Consider the following 20,828-nt stretch of genomic DNA (forward strand, 5'->3'; position numbering starts at 1 on the left):
AGATGCCCTAAACAGTACTCTGGCCTCAGAACCAGCCCTTAAGGCATTCGGATCCGGCTAAAAAGCCCATGAGAGTTTCTCAGGCGTGGAAAGCCAAGACACTGTGGCAAAAAAAAAAATGACCTAAATGAAAGATCTCTGTGAGTGAGATCCCAGAGGAAAGAATGGGCCATCAAAGAAGGAGGTACCTTTCTCTGAAGGGAGGAGAGAACTTCCATTTTGACTATGGCCTTATCTAAATAAAATGTTATTTTTTTAACCTGAAGATAGTAAGTGCTAGCAAGAAAAAGGAGAAGCAGAGTTGTCATATATCATTGGTGGGCATGCAAAATGTACAACCACTCTGGAAAACAGTTTATCAGTTTCTTTATTTCTTTTTTTAAAGATTTATTTATTTGAAAGGCAGAATTACAGAGAGGTAGAGGCAGTGAGAGAGAGGTCTTCCATCTACTGGTTCATTCCCCAGATGGCTGCAATAGCCGGAGCTGTGCTGATCCAAAGCCAGGAGCTTCTTCCTGGTCTCCCATGCAGGTGCAGGGACCCAATGACTTGGACTATCTTCTACTGCTTTCCCAGGCCATAGCAGAGATCTGGATCGAAATAGAGCAGTTGGGATATGAACCGGCGCCCATATGGGATGCCGGCACTGCAGGTGGCCCCTTTCCCCACTATGCCACAGTGCCGCGCTGTCAGTTTCTTATAAAACTAACCCATATAGTCCAGTAATCCTACGCCTGGGTATTTTAAATTTAAACAAAAGCCTGTAAACGAGAGTTGAGAGCAGTTTGTCTTAGTTTTATTTGTGCTGCAGTAACAAAATACCTGACGCTGGGTAATTTATAAATTCATTTGTCACATTTCTGGAAACCGTGATCAAGGCTCTGGTAGGTCTGGTGTGGGGTGAGGGCCTAATCTATCTGATTGTAGGATAGCATTTTGTGCATCTCCTAGAGGGGATGACCGCTGTGTCCTCTTTGGTGGGAGAGTAAGCACCAAATCCTGCAACAAGCCTCTTTCTTTCTTTCTTTCTTTCTTTTTTTTTTTTTTGACAGGCAGAGTGGATAGTGAGAGAGAGAGAGACAGAGAGAAAGGTCTTCCTTTTTGCCGTTGGTTCACCCTCCAATGGTCGCTGCGGCCGGCGCATCGTGCTGATCTGAAGCCAGGAGCCAGGTGCTTCTCCTGGTCTCCCATGCAGGTGCAGGGCCCAAGGACTTGGGCCACCCTCCACTGCCTTCCTGGGCCATAGCAGAGAGCTGGCCTGGAAGAGGGGCAACCAGGATAGAATCTGGCACCCCAACCGGGACTAGAACCCAGTGTGCTGGCGCCGCAAGGCGGAGGATTAGCCTGTTAAGCCACAGCGCCGGCCGACAAGCCTCTTTCATAAGGGCCTTCATTTCATTTATAAAAGTGAGACACTCCTGACTAGTCACCTCCTGAAGGCCCCACTTCTTCATACAATTATATTGGCGATTAAGTTTCAGTATATGGATTTTGGGAGACATTTGGTGGCCATAGCACAATTTAATTCATAATTGCTAAAAAATAGAAGTAACCCAAATGTCCCCTGTTGCATGGATAAATGCTCTGTGATCCATCCACACAATGGAATATTATTACTCAGAAATCAAAGAGGACTAAACGATTAATAGAGGCAATAAGGTAGAAAAACCTCAAATGCATTATGCTAAGTCAGGGGTCAGCAAACTCACTGGTTTGCAGGCTAGCTCCAGCCCCACCCATCTATTTATGTCTGTCTGTGGCTGCTTTCATGCTGCAATGTCAGAGTTGAATAACTGTAACAGAGACAGCAAGGCCTGCAAAGCTGAAAATATTTACTATCTGTCTTTTTACAGAGAAAGTTTGCCAATATCCGTGCTAAGTGAAGGAAGCCAGATACAAAATCCACCTATATTGTGGTTCTATTTATATAACATTCTGGAAAAAGGCAAAGCTGTTGGTAGGGAGGACAGATCACTGGTCCCCAAGGCTTGGGTTTGGAGGCAGGCATTGACTATGAAAGGCAATACAAAGGGCACTGGTAGGTATTATAGCACTTTCTGCCTTGATTATGGTGATTCTCGCTGGTCTCTGCATTTGCCAAAGCTAACGGAACTGCTTCAATTGCACATCCAAACAAAAGAAGTGTCTTTTTTTTTTTTTTTGCATGTATATAAAAAAATTTACAAAATAAGTCCTATAAAGATGGCACACGTATTGGTCTGGATATTGTGGCTGTAAGTTGCAAACGTTAGAATGATGTTTAAGCTGAAAAAAAGAGGACCAGTGCTCAGGTAGCTGGAAGTGATACTGGGGTTGGTGATGAATCCAGGACTTCAGGAACCAGTCCTGAGAGAGGAGATCTGGAGGTCACTGGGCGCAAGATTCTTTTTTTTTTTTTGAAAAATTTTTATTTATTTATTTATTTATTTGAAAGTCAGAGTTACAGAGAGGAGAGACAGAGAGAGAGAGAAGAGAGAGAGAGAGAGAGAGAAGTCTTCCATCCGATGGTTCATTCCTCAGTTGGCCCCAATGGCTGGAGCTGCACCAATCCGAAGCCAAGAGCCAGGAGCCAGGAGCCAGGAGCTTTCCCCAGGTCTCCCACATGGGTGCAGGGGCCCAAAGACCTGGGCCATTGTCCACTGTTTTCCCAGGCCATAGCAGAGAGCTGGATCAGAAGTGGAGTAGCCGGGACTTGAACCGGTGCCCATATGGGATGCTGGTACTTCAGGCCAGGGCTTTAATCTGCTGTGCCACAGCACCGGCCCCAGTTGTTTCTTTCTTTTTTTTAAATTTATTTGAGAGGTAGGGTTATAGACAGAGAGAGGGAGAGACTTCAGTTGTTTCTTTATAATGACAAACATAGACTAGAAAGCCATGTTTAATGCATTAAAAAAAGATCTTGAGGCATTCAATCCAAGTAGTCTGTGATTTGTAGAACTGTAAGCCACTCTTAATTAATTGTGCAAATGTTTATTTCAGGCCAGGATCTTTCATTGAAGTATTGATATTTCAAGAAATATAAGGGAAATGACCTAGAATTGTTGATATAACCCAAGTTAAAAAGATCTCATTATGTAGATCAAGACCATTTTCTATCCCCTTTATGACTGAGATATTTTTCCCTTTGAATTTTCAGTGTTTAAACATTTGGGGATTGAACAAAAACAGAAGAAAACAAATCCAGATAGTCTTTTGTTAAACAAAGAAAAGATTCATAATTTTAAAGATATTTCTTAGGAAAACATCAACATTGATTAAATTCAGCTTACTAAGTTTCCTGCCTCTGTGTCGCTGAACTAGAACCAGGATTCTCTTTCAGTGGAGAGCAGACATACAGAAACCTTAATTTTCTCTTTCCACAGTGTGTGTTAAAAAGAAACCATTAAACAAAGTGCAAGCCTCCTTCCAAATCAAAAGACACCTAAGTTTCATTATCTTGTTTTTCTTTCTCTTTTCTGCAGTGCTGTTCCAAGGGCTCCACCTGATGGGTTAGCTTACCCAGAGAAAATCAAATACGCACTGATCTCAAGTCCCTAAATTACCGACCAGTGGCAGGAGGAAAAGAGAAAAATAGAAGCTGGCTTGCATTTGCCCAGCCTTCTGGTTCATCGACCGGGGAACACAGGCTGCTCATTTGCAGGCTGCTTGGATGACTTCTCCCCAGGAGGGAGCCACAGAGAAAATCATTCACCCTCAAACTCGCACACTTCTGACCTGGGGAAGCAAAAAGCAGATGAAGAAATTGGAATATGACTTGCCTGAGAGCAACTCGGAACCATTTCAGACAGCATTTATATTATGTAGTCTCAAGTTTCTAAACCTAATTTAATAAATACATATCTTTGCAAAAATAGCTCCGTGCATATCAGCAACATTTCTATTTCAACAGGAAATAAAAGCAAAGTTTTCCTCTGCTGGGAAATTCTGTTGATACTGAAGCTGCTGGAAAGAAGAGTTAATTCACCCTATTTTTTTCTTCTGTGTACTGAGGTTATGTTTTTACATGTTTTAAAATTCTCTGCCATTCTATTTTACAACTACAAGTTGAAGTGATGTGCAAAATACTGAGAACTGAAAAAACATTATTAGGGAAAGACTCAAAATTGTGCCATTAAACAAAAATCAATGTTTCATATTAAACAATGCCAATTTAGTACAATCAGGTTAAACAGAAAAAACAGTTGGGCTTGTGTTCAGCCTGGCAGTGAAGACACTGGCTAAAACAAAAAGGTTGCACATCAGATTATCTGAGTTCAATACCCAGCACAAACTCCTGATCCCAACTTGTTGCTAACTCACACTGTGGAGGCAGAGGTTCCTGCCATCCACACGGCAGAACTGGATTGCATTTCCAACTTCTGGTGGTGACTCTGGCCCAGGCCCCCATTATTGTGCCTATTCACCTGAGCTTTATCTCTTTGTTTTAAACTGTGTGGTGGTTTGAGGGGCTGCTCAAAATAGTTTCTGTTTTCAGAATTGAGAAAAAAGCCGATTCTGAAAACAAAAGTTGCTCAGTATCCTCATATTCTGGTACAAAGAACGATTAGAGGTGTGTAAAGGCTTATTGATTTATTCTACAGCTACTAAGCCTCCATTTCCACCTCAGTCTCCCTGAATGGAATAAGCTGGTCCAGATGGGGAAAGCAGAGAGGCTGGGGGAAAAGGCTGTAGAGGAAGGAGCCAGCCTCAGCTCTGGCACACCTAGGGTATCTCCTACGGGATGGACACCAGTGTTGATCATTATTTCGTACCCTCCTCCTCTACATGACAAAATTATTACATTAAATGAAGAAATCGATACTTGTTAAATCTTAGTTAATTCTACTTATGCCCCTTGGAAATTGAATTTTTCTATGGTATTATATAGAATTTTAAGTTATTTGGGTTCCTTAAAGATTAGATGTGTTCTCCTTCTGATTCTATTGACAACATTTGTAAGTTACTGTCATAATTTATAATGTGTAGTGTTGCATGACTTTGTTCTAGTGGAAAAAGCCAAAGAAGCTAAGCTGAAGCCAGGAGCCTGGAACTCCATCAGGGTCTCCCACGTTGGTAGCCATGGCTCAAGTACGTAGGACACCACCTACCGCTTTCCCAGATGCATTAACAGGGAGCTGGATTGAAAATAGAGCATTTGGGACTTGAACCAGCTCTCATATGCTCAACACTGGCCCTGCCATAAACTCTTCAAAGTAACTTCATTCAAACAGTAGGGAAAAGTCTTAATTCTAAGTGTCAGTTGATCAGAGACACATAAAAATCTCATTTTAGAACAAATTCTAGAAATTACAATAGTGAACACGTCATTTATTCTTTAGTATCTCTCTAGCAGCTTTCAAATATCCCCAGTCAATTTTTTTCCTCACGATTTATCTTTATTAGTAAATTCAGGTACATTTAAATTTATTTTGTAAATACTTTTGAAATTTCTCTTCTGGCACAAAAATTAGAGACACTGGAGCTGGGGCTGTGGCACAGTGAGTTAAGCCTCTGCCTATAGCACTGGTATCCCATATAGGTGCTGGTGGCTGCTCCATTTCTGATCCAGTTTCCTGCTAATGAGCCTGGGAAAGCAGTGGAAGATGGTCTAAGTGCTTGGGCACCTGCATCCACGTGAGAGACTTGCAAGATCTTGGCTCTTAGCTTCAGCCTGGCCTGACCCTGGCCATTGTGGCCATTTGGAGAGTGAACCCTGTCTGTCCCTGTCTCTCTATAATTCTGACTTTCAAATAAGATAAATAAATCCTTCAGAAAACATCAGAGACATTATTTGACCCTTTTCTTTCATGCAAAGCATAGTTTCTGGTAAGAACAATGAAATGGTTCAATCCTAATACTTTTTGTATGTGCTAGCAAAATATGATCTCTTATCATTTCTCCTGGTATTCTCCTTTATTTTTAAAAAAGATTTATTTATCTGAGAGGGAGAGACAGAGAGAGAAATCTTTCATTTGCTGGTTCACTCCCCAAGTGATCACAACAGCTGGAGCTGAGCTGATCTGACACCAGGAGCCAGGAGCTTCCTCTGGGTCTCCCACATGGGTGCAGGGGCCCAACCACTTAGGCCATCTTCTACTGCCTTTCCAGGCCATTAGCAGGGAGCTGGATCAGAAGTGGAACAGCCAGGATTAGAACCAGCGCCCATATGGGATGTCAGCCCCGCAGGTGGAGGCTTTATCTACTACACAATAGTGTTGGCCCCAGAATTCTTTAAAATTAGATTTTTTTCTATGTAAGCATTCATTTGCTTTTATATTGTTAAGAAGAAAAGTTTTTCCTCTAAAAATTTAAGTCTGACTGATAAGCAACTTGAGAATTCATAATAAATTAACAGGAAATACACCAACCATACTTGTGGATTCCTCTATAGAGAGAGTAGTTTCCCGAACATCTAGAGATAAAAGTTTATATACTGGCTTAATAGCCAGGTGGGGTAGTGGGATTAGGGCTTCAAAGTGTGGAAAATTCCAATGAGACTTGAGATATCAGCATCACTGTCCAAGTCAGTTACCTTTCCGGCTGGAGACCTCCTTCGGAGTTTGGGCATTTTTGGCAGCTGACTCTAGAAAAATAGCTACAGTCAGATAAGAGAAATTCAGATAAGATTTCTCTCTGAATTTGCAATAGTTCGGAATTTTTCATTTATATGCCATTTTTTTTTTAGTAAATTTGTGGTCCCTTTAATATTATGTGGCATAATTACAATGTTCTTAAGAATTTCTGTATTTTGATCTTTAAGGAATGATTTTAAAGCTTGTTGTTTCATTGCCCATTGTTCAAGGCTTATTTTGGCTATCTGAAAATATTCTGGAGTCCTATTAAATTCACCTCAAACTTCATACCAGAAAGAAAAATAATTCAGGAAAAAAAATTGCATGCAACAGATAGAAATTTTTAATTAATCCTTTTGGGTCCACTTTTTTTTTTTTTTTTGGATTGCATAACACATTGAAGGTTGAAATCAACTTTTCAGACTTGTTTGGACCTTGCAGTTCCATAATGAGCACGACCTCTAATCTCGAAAGGGTATTCTCACTATTAGATACACATTCTGCACTGTGTTCTATCATTGAGGTGAGAATTAAACAAATGAACAAATTTTTTCCAAAGCTGTCAAATGACCACTTCCAAAAGAGCGAGCTCTGCAAAAATTAAAGAATTATTTACATAAAATATGCATAAAGATCAGAAGTAATTCCTTTGATGTGGACCTTAACACCACTCTGTCATAGTTTCAACTCTGCTGTAACATTGGCCACAATGGATGCTGATATCTACGCATCTCTTCTGTGGGCTCAGCAGATCTTCCTGCAACAGCAAAGAAGCCCCAGAATGGTTCCTTTATTTCAACTTTGTCATCTTCGATATGAATGTAGTTGACTGCTTTGCACATTTGATCAGTGTGTGAAGAAACATGCAGAATGCTGGCAACAATAATTCCTCAGTACTGCCCCCTTCTTTTTATTTTTTGACAGGCAGAGTGGACAGTGAGAGAGACAGACTGAAAGGTCTTCCTTTGCTGTTGGTTCACCCTCCAATGGCCGCCGCGGCTGGCACGCTGTGGCCAGCGCACCGTGCTGATCTGATGGCAGGAGCCAGGTGCTTCTCCTGGTCTCCTATGGGGTGCAGGGCCCAAGCACTTGGGCCATCCTCCACTGCACTCCCTGGCCACAGCAGAGAGCTGGCCTAGAAGAGGGGCAACCGGGACAGAATTTGGTGCCCCGACTGGGACTCGAACCCGGTGTGCCGGCGCCGCAAGGTGGAGGATTAGCCAAGTGAGCCGCGGCGCCGGCCTCAGTACTGCCCTTTTAAAGATATCCGCCACTACTAGCTGGCACCACTGACTTGATTCCTAATAGACTGGATTTATTCTTTATCCTGCAATTTAAAATAAGACTATATTTAAACCCTTTAAAGATATTATTGAAATTCAGGAAATATTGCATACAGAAACTTAGATTTGAGTGTACAAACCAGCTATGCCAAACTTCACATTTTACACTGCCTATGTCCTTTACATTTTAGACCCAAAGACTCCAGGGGGCCACAAAGAGTAGCAGATTGGAAGTTTGAAGAAATAATTATATTTCTTTCTATTTATTCTCTCTCTACTTGCTATCATCATAATTTTGAATTGCCCCTTAAAAGTAAGGATTTGGAGTACTACAATGTTTGGATCCACATCAAACCTTACTCTTTGTGAACTTACTCTTTAAGTTACTAAAACCCTATGTGTGTTAGGATCCAACTGATTAATGGGTGTTTCTCCAAATTAATTTCCATGTGGAATAAATATTTATTAAATAATAAGGAATGAAAATGTACTAACTTAAACACATACACATAAATAATCAGTAATTATTTAGAACTTAGACCACCAAGAGATATTTGTAGGAAGAAGTGTTTTATTATTGACATTTCTCAAAATTGTTGATGTATAGTGATAACAGAAAAACAGACTTATTTATAGTTGGCTTTACTAGTTTTAAATATTTCTCCAAAGGCAATGCACTACCTTATTCTCTGCAATGAGTGGACACTTCCCTCCACCCTACATTTGGTACCCACTGGTCTCAAATGATTCTCTAGCCGAGAACACTGTTTTTAAGGTCTATAGACTTGTATGGCGAGAGAAATGGTTTCTTACTTACTAGTTGAGTGTTTGCTTGATGACTTGCCTTGGTGTTTCCAAATGGGAAAAAGAAAGCTGGCATGGCGAAGCTTTCATTTTCTGCAATGGTGAAGAATAAGAAGACTGTCCCCAAAGCACCAAGGATGTGCCTGTGACTGAGGTCCCAGGGGAGTGCCTGGGGAGGAGTCTAGAGAATGAAGATACATCCGCAGAGAAGCAAGGCGACCTATTACCCTGAGTGAAAGGCTGCCCTGGAGGATACCAGTAAAAGGGAAACCATTTTCTCTGTGGAGCTCATAAGGACACAACTTTGTTTCCCTTTGCATCCTCCCTCAGCCAACACCCTCTCCTGTCCTCCTGTCCAAGCTTCTGAAGTCTCAAGGCAATCTGTGTAGAAAATGGTGGGGAGGTGCGTGGGAAGGAATCTTTAAACTGATTGTGAGATGGAAACTTTTTTTTTTTTTGACAGCAGAGTTAGACAGTGAGAGAGAGAGAGAGACAGAGAGAAAGATCTTCCTTTTCCCTTGGTTCACCTCCCCAATGGCCGCTGGGGCCCGTGCACCGCACCAATCCAAAGCCAGGAGCCAGGTGCTTCCTCCTGCTCTCCCATGCGGGTGCAGGGCCCAAACACTAAGGCCACCCTCCACTGCCTTCCCCAGCCACAGCAGAGAGCTGGCCTGGAAGAGGAGTAACCGGGACAGAATCCGGTGTCCCAACCGGGACTAGAACCCAGGGTGCTGGCACTGCAGGCGGAGGATTAACCTAGTGAGCCGCGGCACTGGCCGAGATGGAAACTTTTAATAGGGGAAAATTAACTTCTAGCAAAGAAAATCACCCTGGTTTAATAAACAAGCGCGTGGGCAAGTTATGGAAACAGTTTCTGTGTCTTCGAGGAAGATTACTGCCCACTGGGAAAAAAGGCATGCACGTTGGTTGTCAATAGAGTAGTAATTCTTGGGGGGAAAACTCAGAAACTTTCATTTTTGTGCTTGGATAAGCGAAGTTTCTCCATTGGGCCATTGAATAGCTGCTGTATGTCATTTCTCCTCTGTCTCCTCCCTGTGCTGGGTGGGAACCCGGACAGCCGGTTCCTAACTGGACCCTGTTCCAGTTGCCCTTTGTTTTAGGATTTGTGCTGCTCTGGTCCATGACCTTCTTCCAGAAATGCTATCACATTGATAAAACATTTGGGTTTTGAGTTTATTCCCACATCACCTCAGGTTTCAATAATTCCAAAGGAGATCCATTTCATTCTGGAACTTTCTCTCAAGATATGTGTGTGCCTCCAACAACATGCAAAAAAAAAAAAAAAAAAAAAAAAAAAACCAAAAACCCTCTTCTCAAACACTAGCCAAAACCTATTGCCCAAACCATGGCAAACTTGTTATCTTCAGTTGAGATTTCCTCTTTTTATTTTCTGAATTTTCATTATATTCTGTTTCTTTTTCATTTCTCTATTCCATTTGCTCTGAGAAATACAGAGAAGTACCCCATAATTTTCTTTTGGGCTGCATAATTATAAAGTCCAAATGGCTTCTTTTATTCAGACATCTCCTAAATTGCCAACATCCTCAAGTCTCTCATTTAAATAATGACTGCAAATTGTTAAATTTGAGTTATGTATGCAGAAGCCATTCCATTATTAGAATATTGGAAAATCTTTTGCGGCTATTGATTATTTTGGGCTAGAAAATTGTTTTTCTTGACCATGTTTACAGAAAAAAAGAAGCATGTTATTTCAAAAGTGTTTTAATTTGGGGCCCATTTATCTCTAAACATCTAGCTACTAAGATTGTGTTTTCTGTGACAAAGAATGTGTTCTCTGTGACAAAGGATGTAAGAATGCTAAAAAAAAAAAAAAAGGATTCTGTGCATTTTTACCATAGCTGTTATTAGCTTGGAAGAGTTTGGACATGGTTTTTTAAGCTTCAGATGTGACAATGTATTTGCTAAAATAAGGGATAACAGAAAAAGAGCTAAGAAAAATAAAGATTACAATTCCAAACTCCTCATCATAGGCCACATCCCATAAGAGCTTTTAAAGCTCTGGGATTTATGTGTGTGTGTGTTTATGTTTCAAATTTAAACACCCATCTGAATTTCCTACCTAGATTTAGTAAAGTTCATAGTTTGCTAAATACCTCCAGACTTCTGCCATACGAGGTGATGTGTCACTCTAGGAGTGACAGTCTTTCTCACAAACCAATAGGCAAGGTGGCTGTTGACAAAAGACTTGAGATGGATATGGCCAATTGGCTTGTGATGCCTTTTCACAAACCCAACGAATGAAAGAACTTCTAGAAAGCGCATTACATATATCTTCCAAAATCCCCCAATCAAATAATAATTAGTAAAGCCCCTGATAGATTATACTATGTTTTTACACATTTTAAAACTAATCCTCCCTCATGGCAAACCTGGGAATTGGTTATTATTATCACTGCTTTACAAGAGATTCATTTACTTTCTCAATCTCATGGGCCTCCAAGCTGCGTCCCAGGAGGTCCATCAGTACTTCTCTGTTCATCCTCAACTTTGGCTCCACTGCTGGTGGGGAAGTCCCTCCTTGACAGGTCTGAGAGCTGACTCCCAAGACAACCCTCAGCGCCTACACACAGACACCTCCCCTGTGTCACTCATGTCATCACTCAAGGCCAACTGGCGAGTCCAACATGAAAGGGGAGAGTTCTCATGCAAAAGCCACTCCACCCCCCATTTGATCCATTGTAATTCAGTTTATGTGTCAGTCATTTTAAGTTCATACATTTAAAAGTTCATACATTTAAAAACAATTAACAAGGCATACATGATTAAGACACAAATGAAATTTCTTATCTTCGTTGAACTTGATCCAAACATTAAACATCTCCTGCATATTATCAACTGGTGTTCCTCTTCTGGCTGTGGTTCTGATGCATCTGTTGCTCCTTAGCTGAAACCATGTCCCCCAAGTTCCGAGAAAGTGGGGGTCTTTTCTGTGTGGGGACCAGGACACTTGCAAAAACAGAGTAATTATTTTTTTTTCTGTCAACTGATCTTTGACTTAGCCCCATCCAATCTTCCCAGGAAATTTCCCAGCACTCCTCTGTTGGTTGGCACTCTTCCTATTTCTAGCTGTTGGTGGCTCAGTTCCCAGAATGTGAGCCAGTCTCTAGTTCAAGGCTGGCAGCTCTGGAGGAAGGAGACTCCATCTTTTTCTCTTTTATATTGCCAGGACCTATGTAGTGCCTGGCATACCCAGAGTCTACTAGAGGTTCAACAAACATTTACCAAATTTATGAAGGAATGAAGAAGTCTGATCTTCTCATTTGATTGACAGAAAGAACTTAAACAAGAGGGTTATGTGAATGGATCAAACATGTGGTTATTAGTGGCAGAATCAGGACTTGAAACGAGATATATTCACTTCCTTTCCAATGTTTCTGCTCTGTACATGTAATATGCAGCTCACTCAGTCATCTTCCCTGTCCCTGTTAATGGCATTACCAGTGGGCAGTTTTCCAAAAAGCAATTAGCTGCCCCCCCCCCCCTTGTAATCTCTTGCCCCTACCTCCCCCGCAGTCCTTAGAACCTGGAACTTCTCTAAAAGTTCTGCTGCTCTCATCATAAGACATGAGGTCCCTCAGAGTCACAGTCCATCTCGGTAACATGATATGTTGCCAGGGGAAAATCATTTAACTTGCCATAATATAGTCTCTTCCCTTGCCACATCAACTGGATGGAAATTTTCTCATTCAGCAAACAATTTGATGACAAAAATGACAATGAAAGTGAAATTTCAAATTCCTTAGAGGATGTAAAAGAAAAAGCAAATATCCTGCCTGCCCCTGCTGGGTCCTAGTTCTTCCTTCCAGATGTCAATGTGATGAACAGCAGCCTGTGGCCGCCACCAGGAAGCTGCCACGCAGAAGCAAGCATCTACATTCTGACAAAAGACACAACTGCAGTCACACTCAAAAAGAACGCAGAATGACGAAAACCAGCTTCAGAGTAATAGAGGAGGAAGAAAAGTCAAAGAAGTCATTGCATTTATGCAAATTTCAGAAGACACAAAAGCAATAACATTGCTTCCATGTTACACATACAGGTACATGGGTAAGAAAGTATAAAAACAGGCCGGCGCCGTGGCTTAACAGGCTAATCCTCCGCCTTGCGGCGCCAGCACACCCGGTTCTAGTCCCGGTTGGGGCACCGGATTCTGTCCCGGTTGCCCCTCTTCCAGGCCAGCTCTCTGCTATGGCCCGGGAAGGCAGTGGAGGATGGCCCAAGTGCTTGGGCCCTGCACCCCATGGGAGACCAGGAGAAGCACCTGGCTCCTGGCTTCGGATCAGCGAGATGCGCTGGCCGCAGCGGCCATTGGAGGGTGAACCAACAGCAAAAAGGAAGACCTTTCTCTCTGTCTCTCTCTCACTGTCCACTCTGCCTGTCCAAAAAAAAAAAAAAAAAAAAAAGAAAGTATAAAAACAAATATGCTCTGGACACTCTTGACTCATGCTTCTCAGGAGTTGAATAAGGTACAAGAAAAAGGAGATAAAGGGCACAGGGAATCCAAATTTACCTGGATTTTTGTTAATATATACTACATATACATATGCTGAAGAAAATAAGGCCAATGGTAAGAATCGCCAAGGCTGGGAATGGGTTCATGGAAATACATTATTTTGGGAGCATTTCAAATAAAAAAAAATAAAAACAAAAAAGAACTGGTAGATTCACTTGTACTGTCACAGCTAACATTTAAATGTATTGTGTACATTTAACAATGTTTTAGGAGAGCTTTATCATTTTAACAAACAAATATCAACCTCATTTGATCATTTTTAGCTCATCAAAACAAAAAGCTTGCATGATAATTCACTGTATTTCAATCATTTACCTGCTCTCCTGTGGATGAACATTTATTTCCTCATTTTTGTTTTGTTATTATAAATTCTACTGTAATGAATGTAAACACACATTGGTATTTTATCATATGTATCTCACAGGATAAAAAGATTTTAGAGACATTTATTTATAAATACAGAATTTAGTCAAGTTATATTTCACTTGTGGAACTCAGGCTTTGGGGAAAAACTGCCAGTCTCTTTCAAATACTATATTTTTAAGTTTAAGTGATTTGGATTAAAATTGTACTATCAGAATTTGTGTGTGTGTGTGTTGGCTTAAGGCTTAACTAACCCCTGGGAGTCAATTTCCAGTCATTAATATCTTAGCAGGATTGACTTTATCAGCTCCTTTCTAAGATTAGCTTTTCGTAAGAAAATAGATAAAGCTTGAAGACAGAGGACATTACAGGGGTGCAGAGAAAAATTTGTCAAATACAGAGGCTGAAGCCCCCAAGGCAAACTTATGTTCCTCAAAATTTTGTGTAGGACAGAGCCACTTAATCTGTCACTCTCAACTCCCAAAGAAAATTTAAAAATTAAAGCAGTAATGACCTTAAAATCTGTGTTAAATGAATCTGAACCTTTGTGAGAAATTTTTGGTACCTCTAAAATCGCCCCACACATTTTTCTTCTAAAAATTTTCAACATCTATGTCTTTCAAGGCATTATAATAAATATCTCTATTGACCGTCATTTTTAAGCTTCCATATTTCCAACACTGTAAATTACGGGAATTAACATTTGACTGGAAATTTGCGCCGACACACCATATGTGATGAGGTCGGTCCTGTGGCAGTGCCCCTGAACACTGGACATGACTGCCATCGCCAGTGTGCAGACTTCCCTGCCCCCCTCAATAGTCCCTTGCCTCTGGCCAGTGTTTTCTCCCTATATTTTTAAAGCACTCTTATATTGTTTTAAAAATCTGGTCAGGAGAGGAAGTTGCATTTTTAACACACAGTGGAATAGAACATAAAAACAAACGACCGTTCCGGAGACGTCTAAACCTCCCTGAGTGCTGGGACTGGGATCTTGATATCAACGAGCTCGCTCATCCAGGGGTTCCCGTGGAGGCAGCTTGCCTTCGCTTGCACACGCCACCAGACTTGCCCATTCCTTTCATCTGCGCTTTTCTTCTCATCTGAGCCACTGGGAGTTTAGCATCCTGTCCCATGGCTATGCTTAGTAGCCTTAATAGCTGCAATGGAAGCAGTGTGTCTACACTGAGGAGGGGGAGTGGAAGAAGAATCGAACATGTTAATGTCCTCTGGGGGCGGAGTGTTGGAGGGCCCTTGCTATTGAGAGACAGCCTGATTTCGGAAGCGCAGATATGATTTAATTACTCCTGTTTCTGGTATGGAATATCACTTCAAGGATTTGCATGCTATTGTCATTGGTGATTAACGAAAGAGTTGTAAATCAGGACTGTAATAAAATATAAAAGGTGTAAGTAAAGAAGACAGGTTTGAAGTCTGTAGTTTATAGTGCATGAGTTGCTTTAAAAATACTGGGTACGTGTTCTATTTATACATACATAAATCACCCCACATGCAGGTATGTGTACATCCGTGTATAATTTTAAATGACAGGCACCAATTTAATGGAGAAGCTAGGGCTCATTAGTTCCCTGAGCAGGATTGATTCTCCATGGCCGGAATGGTGCATACAGTTCCTAGATAATTTGTAGTGAATTGAATTTTCTTTCAGCATACCTAATTAGTGGCTCTTTCTTTTGCTGCTTAAAAGGATATAGACATTTTAAAAAATAAATATTTGAAAATGCTGTTAAAGCACTGTAAAAAATGAAGCCTTCAGATGCATCTTATGCCCCAGTGTTTCTATTCCCAAGTGGTAGAGGTCTTCAAAAAATTTATAGGAAATGCAAATTTATGGGAAAATTGTATGTGGAGTTCAAAAATTCTTTGCACTAAAATGAACTTGGCTTTTCATTCTATTTTTTTTCCACAAACTTTTTGAAGCACCCTCGTATGTATACCAAAGAATTGAGGGCAAATATTCAAGTAAGCACAACAGCACAAATGTTCACTGTTCACAACAGCTCAGAAATGGAAACAACCAAGTATCTATCAACTGCAGAGGAGCCAAACAAAGTGTGGTAGGCACCAGCCATGGGGACAAGAATGAAGTTCTCACACTAACACATACTGCAATGCGGATGAACCCAGGAAATACTACATTCATCGAGAGAAGCCAGTCATAAAAGCCCACATGTTGTATGATTCTGTTCACATAAAATATATATCCAGAGTAAGGAAATCCACATAGACAAAACAGATTAGTGGTTGCCAGGTGACAGAGTGAGGAAATAATAAACGCCTAACGGGTATGTAATTTCCTTCTGGGGTTATGCAAATGTTTTGGAACAAGACAGAGATGAGGCTTGCACAGCCTTGTGAAAGTGCTAAAATGGCACTTAACTGAACACCTTAAAACAATTAATTTATATCATGGGAATTTTCCTTAATTAAAAACAACAAAAGCTGAAAAAAAAAAAAAATCCCTTCATCCAGAAATGCAGAGACAGATTCAGGTCTCGGGCACTGAGAAGCAAAGGTGGAAGAGCAGGAATCACCGCCAGATGGGGGAGGGACAAATCATGTGTTGGCGCATTCTTCGTTGGGTAAATGGTGTACATCAAGGTCAGAGCAATACGAGGACTGACAGGGCTGACCACGGGACGGCTGACTGCTAACGGAGCCCTGGGGAACTGTTACAGACAAAGGTTAAACACCAACTGGATGGTGACTCTTAGTCTGTTTGGGTCATGGAAACATTTAGAGATGTGGTAAAAACTATGGGTATTAACTATTGAAAAAAAGTCACAAATTTAGACAAGCATAAAATTTTGAATGCAATTTCTGGAAAGTCACATTGACACATGTGTGACGTTAATAAACTTTGTTCACCAGGTTAAAAGTTACTGTGTTACAGTGGGAAGTAGAAATCCAACCAATCTGAGGATTTGAAATTCAATAAAGCTGGCTTTACTAATGTGTTACCTTTATTATCGTTCAATCCAAAGATTTATTGAGCATCTAATATATGACAAGCACTTTTCAATGAACCAGGGATACGGAGAGAGACAAGATACTTCTTCTGCACTGAGGGTTATGATCTAGTTTCTAAATGCACATAACTTGTGCAAGAGCTGCAAGATTCAAGGTTGCATAGAAGAATCGACAAACTTTTCAGTTCTGCTGTAACTGAGGTTCTATTTTATTAAGGGATTAAAAAAAAAGATTACTTATTTGAATGGCAAAGTTACAGAGGCAGAAGCATTGGCAGGGAGAGAGAGAGAGAGAGAGAGAGAGAGAGAGAGAGAGAGATCTTCCATCTGATGGTTCAATCCCCAAATGTCCGCATCAGCAGGAGCTGTGCCAATCCGAAGCCAGGAGCCAGGGGCTTCTTCCCGGTCTCCCACATGGGTGCAGGGGCCCAAGCACCGGAGCCATCTTCTACTACTTTCCCAAGCCATAGCAGAGAGCTGCTCAGAAATGGAGCAGCTGGGTCTTGAACTAGCAACCATATGGGATGCTGGCAATGCAAGACAGCAGCTTTACCTGCTACGCCGCAGTGCTGGCCCCCTGAGGTTTTATTAAATTGACAGTTTCTCCTAGTAGCTTTCCATGAGGCTAGGTCTTAAACTCTAGCTTTCACTAGCATTGATGGTAGCTAATTTATACATTTGTTTGCTAGGCAAGTAGAGCTGGTCTGCCTTCTAATGTATGTATAACATTCACGACGGAAATCAGTTTGTAAAGCAAAATGGAGTACACTCCCTGAAAGCCTAATTTTTAAAAATATTTGAGAATAATATATGGATATGCATGTTCATGTATTGTATTATGCCCACCAGCTAAGCTTCCAAGAGTAGGTGATGTCCAAGTTAGGTTTGCCATTTAGTCTCTTAGAGCCTTTGTTTTTGTTGTTTTTACCTGATAGAAGTTGCTTTCATATCTTGATTTTCTATGTGAATAGAACTCCCAAGAGTTGTGCAGTGTACAGCCTGTGAAACTGAACAGAGAGGCTGCCACAGATAGGAGTACCTTGAGGATTGTAAAAGTTGGTTGGGTGTGCGGTTTTGGCCTTCATCTACATGAGAGTTCCTGTGTTTAATCTCCAGCTCTGGCTCTTGACTCCAGCTTCAAGCTAATGCAGACTCTGGGAGGCAGCGATGGTGACTCAAGTAGTTGAGTTCCTGCCACTCACATGGCAGAACCTGGGTTGAGCTCCTGGTTCCCAGGTGCCCCCAGCCTCAACCTCTGTGAGCATCTGGGGACTGAACCAGTAGAGGGGAATTCTCTCTCACTCTCTGTCTCATTCCCCTCATAAATAAATAAAAGGATGAATGTTGATTTATGCAAAGTCCTTAGTGTAGACTCTGAAAGTAGCTAAGGTAAGAGTGAGCAGTATGGGTGAAACTGACAAATAGTCCAGATTAGCTCCCCAAACTAGTAACACGTTAGGCACCTTAACCCTTTTCTTCTAAATTCTTTAGTCTATTCAGGGGACTGGGAAAGGATTGGGATGCAGGACCCTGAAGTAGGTGGAAGCTATAGTGTAGGGAAGTGTAGGAAGTTGTAGGGAAGTTGCCCCTAAATGTAGGCCATCCCGGCCACAATGTCAGATAAGATCCGTCAGACAATGAGTAGAAACCATCACCAGAAACAGCTTTTACTGAACACATTCTATGCCAGGCTCTGTGGGCAAAGCTTTATACGACCATGCTACCCACTACCTATGAACACCCTATGCATTAGGGCTGAGGAGTTAACAATCAAGATTAGAATTTGGGGCCAGCGCCATGGCATAGCAGGTAAAGCCACTGTTTGCAGTGCTGGCATCCCATATGGATGCCAGTTCGAGTCCTGGCTGCTCCACTTCTGATCCAGCTCTCTACTATGGCCTGGGAAAGCAGTAGAAGATGGCCCAAGTCCTTGGGCCCCTGCACCTGCATGGGAGACCTGGAAGAAACTCCTGGCTCCTGGTTTTGGATCGGCTCAGCTCTGGCCGTTGTGGCCATTTGGGAAGTGAACCAGCGGATGGAAGACCTCTCTCTCTGTCTCTGCCTCTGCCTCTATCTCTTTGTAACTCTGGCTTTCAAATAAATAAGTAAATCTCTTTTTTTAAAAAAAAAAAAAGATTAGAATTTGTTTCTCCCACCTTTTCTTCTCATTCCTAAGTTTGTGAGTTTGTTCAATTTGTTTGAGACTCCGGTCCTTTTGTTGATTCTGAAGAATATCTGCGTACTTACATCTAGATGGAGATAGAGGTCTTTGTCTACTTTTTTCATTACTACATCTTCACACATATCTGGACACAGAAATGTATATCCTATGTACCCCAGTGCCTAACATAGCACCTGTCATATTAGACACTTAACTGATAAACAATATCATATGTGAATATACATGTGCTTTCTCTGTTCTCACACATTTTTAAAAATCAGGTCATTCAGGGAATGGTCTCTATGTGGCTTCCAAATGACCGCCTTCAATGTTGCACATAGATTAGAAAGCAGTACAGCTCTGTCTTGGTTGGTAAGCAGGCAGAGATAAGTTTACTGCCAGCAGTGCTGGTGGGAAATGCTGTAAGGCCTCCAAAATTTCATATGAGCTTAATTTATTTCTGCAATGGCTCATTTCCTAGGCTCTGAGTTTTGAAAGGTCCCTGCCCTCATGAAGCTTACAATCTAGAATGAAAATATACATATAAGAAAGGCTTAGAAAATGATCCCTGCTATGAGAAGTGAGACAGAATGGTGAGACGAACAGGTCTCATGGTAGGAAGGAAGGCCTACTTCAGCTATAGGCTGGCTAGGGAAATCCTATGTGCCATGGAGACAAGTCCACTGAGATGTCACAGAAGAAGCCAATGAGGAGCAAGAGTTTTTTTTTTTTTGTAAGATTTATTTATTTGTTTGAAAGTCAGAGCCACAGAGAGAGGCAGAGGCAGAGGCAGAAAGAGAGAGAGGTCTTCCATCTGCTGGTTCACTCCCCAAACAGCTGCAAAGGCCAGGGCTGTCAGGCCGAAGCCAGGAGCCCAGAGCTTCATCCGGGTCTCCCACATGGGTGCAGGGGCCCACACTCCAACCTATACTCCCACCCTTCTTCCTCCTTCCTCTCCTATTCTCATTCTAATTTTTAAATAACATCTATTTTCAATTAAATTTATACACATAAGATTAACCCTATACTAAGTAAACAAATAGGATGAAAAAAACCAAAAACCAAAATTGTTCCTCAATAGTTGAGACAAGGGCTGTTCAAAGTCATCACATCACAAAGTATCAATTTCACTTCTATAGATTACCTTTTAGTTACTCTATTAGTTACCACAGATTGGGGAGAATATATGGTATTTTCTTTTTGAGACTGGCTTATTCCATAAACACAATGTTTTCTAGTCGCATCCAGGTTTTTGCAAAAGATAGGATTTCATTTTTTTAAAGATTTTAATTATTTATTTGAAAAGCAGAGTTACAGAGAGGCGGAGATAGAGAGAGAGGTCTTCCATTAGCTGGTTCACTCCCCAGTGATGATGCTGATTCTTCCAATCCATGAATATGGAAGATTTTTCCATTTTGGGGGTCTTCTTTTATTTCTTTCTTTAATTTTTTCTTATTTTCATCATAGAGATCTTTGATGTCCTTGGTTAAATTTATTCCAAGGTATTTATTTTTTTTTGTAGCTATTGTGAATGAGTTTGATCTTAGAAGTTCTTTCTCAGCCATGGCATTGCCTGTGTATACAAAAGCTATTGATTTTTATGTGTTAATTTATTATCCTGTCACTTTACCAAACACTTTTATGTGTTCTAATAGTCTATTAGTGGAGTCTTTTGGATCCCCTTTATATAGAATCATGTCATCTGCAAACAGGGACAGTTTCACTTCCTCCTTCCCAATTTATATCCCTTCGATATCTCTTTCTTGCCTAACATCTCTGGCTAAAACTTCAGGACTATATTGAATAGCAATAGTGAGAGTGAACATCCTTGTCTGCTTCCAGATCTTAATAGGAATGCTTCCAACTTTTCCCCATTCAATAAGATGTTGGCCATGGTTTTGTCAAAAACTGCCTTGATTGTGTTGAAGAATGTTCCTTCTATACCCAATTTGTTTAGTTTTCATCATGAAAGGGTGTTGTATTTTATGAAATGCTTTCTCGCATCTATTGAGAAAATCATATGGTTTTTGTTCTTCAGTTTGTTAATGTGATGTATCACATTGATTGATTTGCAAATATTGAACCATCCTTGCATACCTGGGATAAATCCCACTTGGTCTG

This window comes from Lepus europaeus, chromosome 3, assembly GCF_033115175.1.
Source record: "Lepus europaeus isolate LE1 chromosome 3, mLepTim1.pri, whole genome shotgun sequence".
Classification (NCBI taxonomy): domain Eukaryota; kingdom Metazoa; phylum Chordata; class Mammalia; order Lagomorpha; family Leporidae; genus Lepus; species Lepus europaeus.